We start from the raw sequence: 2,545 nt of genomic DNA on the forward strand, positions 1-2,545 counted from the left end.
AATTCAAGAAGTCAGGGAGCAATTCATCTAGCTCTGGTGGTTCTCGACAGAGCCAGTGTAGTACAGGGGTCTTTTGCATGACTTGTGGAGGAAGACATCCCACAGAACAATGCCAAGGAGTACTTGGTAGCTGCCGTATTTGTAGACAGCAGGGAAATTAGGCTAGAGTTTGTCCATAGAGAGGTTCCCAGGGATACCAGGGAGCAGAATCATCTGGATTAGTGGCTCAAACAGATAGACGATCATCTGCTGTTCACTCATTTCAGCCACCACCGACGACTCCTCAGTCACAGCAGAGGCCAGGAGGAAGCCAGACTGTGAGCCAGACTCCTAGACAGCAGGCCAGAGTATTTGCTTTAACTGAAGAACAAGTTCAGGAAGCACCAGATGATGTTGTGGCAGATAACTGTTCTTTATGTGGTTATCTTGCTTACATATTCATTGATACGGGTGCGTCCCATACATTTATTTCTGAGCGATTTGCATTGAGTCATGCATTGCCTCTTGAGTTTTTATCAGCTGTAGTATCTGTCTCATCACCTTTGGGGAGAGGTCTTGTATCAGTGACATCAGTGAAACATTGTATGCTACAGTATGACGGGCATGAGATTGAGTTAGATTGTATCGTACTTGGGTTGTCTGATTTTGACTGTATTATCGATATTGATATGCTGACCAAGTACAGAGCTATCGTTGATTGTTTCCATAAGATTGTGAGATTCAGACCTGAGATGGCTGATGAATGGAAATTTTACGGTAAGGATTCTAGATCTAGAATTCCTTTGATATCTGTTATGTCTATAACTCGATTATTACTGAAAGGAGCGGAGGGATTCCTTGTGTATTTAGTTGATGTACTGAAATCAAGCCCATCATTGGCTGATGCTAGTGGTATGTGAGTTTGCTGATGTCTTCCCAGATGAGATTCCGGGTTTGCCTCTGATTCGAGAGATAGACTTCAGCATTGAATTGGTACCGGGTACAGTTCCGATTTCTAGAGCTCCGCACAGAATGGCACCGATTGAGTTGAAAAAAATTAAAAGATCAGTTAGAAGATTTACTGGCCAAGGGTTACATCAGACCAAGTGTCTCTCCTTGGGGTGCTTTGTGAGGAAGAAAGACGGTTCAATGAGACTCTGCATTGATTACCGGCAACTGAACAAGGCTACGGTAAAGAACAAATACCCTTTGCTTCGTATCGTTGATTTATTTGATCAGTTGCAAGGTTTTTCTGTTTATTCCAAGATCAATATGAGATCTGGATAATATCAGCTGAGAGTCAGATATTCTGATATCTCAAAGACAGCTTTCAGAACCAGGTATGACCATTATGAGTTTATTGTCATGCCGTTTTGTTTAACAAATGCTCCAGCTGTATTTATGTGTTTGATGAACCGTGTATTTCAGAAGTATCTTGATGATTTTATTATTATATTTATTGATGATATTCTGATTTACTCGAAAAATATGATTGATCATGCTGAGCATCTGAGAACTATGTTGAGAATTCTGGGAAAAGAGAGATTGTATGCAAAGCTGTTGAAATGTGAGTTTTGGTTGAGACAGGTTGTATTTCTGAGGCATATTATATCTGGAAACAGTATTTCTGTTGATCCTAGCAAGGTTGAGGTAGTGATCAGTTGTCCTAGACCAACATCTGTGCCAGAGATACGCAGTTTTATAGGTTTAGCAGGATATTACCGCCGATTTATTAAAGATTTCTCCAGTATTGCTAAACATATTACTCAGCTGACTCAGAAGAATGCACCATTTATTTGGTCAGAAGACTGTGAGTCCAGTTTTCTTGAATTGAAGAAGAGATTGACCAGTGCTCCGGTGTTTACTATCCCGTCAGGTACTGATGATTTTGTCGTTTATTGTGATGCTTTTCACAGAAGATTGGGTTGTGTTTTGATGCAGCGAGGACATGTTATTGCCTAAGCGTCAAGACAATTGAAGCCACATGAATCTCGCTACCCAATTCATGATCTTTAATTTGCAGCCATGGTATTTGCAATGAAGATATGGCGACACTATCTATAAGGGGAGAAGTTTGAGATTTATTCTGATCAAAAGAGTCTAAAATATCTGTTTTCACAATCAGAGTTGAATATGAGGCAGCGAAGATGGCTTGATTTGCTTAAAGATTTTGATTGTGAGATCAAGTACTATTCGGGAAAATCCAATGCAGCAGCTGATACACTGAGTCGAAAGGTATGTTCTTTATCCTTATCGACGATTGGTGTTTCAAATTTGATTGAAGATTGCTGTTTGTCTGGATTAGTATTTGAGACAGATTGTAAACCTCTGAGATTATATGCTGTTCAAGTCGAACGAGAGCTGATTTTGAGAATTAAAGCGGCTCAGAAAGTTGATCAGAATGTTCAGAACTCGATAGCAATGGTCAGAGCAGGGCATCGATCTGAATATCAGGTTCGTGACAGTGTGTTATATGTGAATAATCGTCTTGTTGTGCCAGATGTTTCAGATTTGAAACGACAGATATTGTCAGAAGCGCATAGCAGTCGATTCAGTATTCATCCTG

This window comes from Primulina tabacum, chromosome 2 (genome assembly GCF_025594145.1).
Source record: "Primulina tabacum isolate GXHZ01 chromosome 2, ASM2559414v2, whole genome shotgun sequence".
NCBI classification, from domain to species: Eukaryota; Viridiplantae; Streptophyta; class Magnoliopsida; order Lamiales; family Gesneriaceae; genus Primulina; species Primulina tabacum.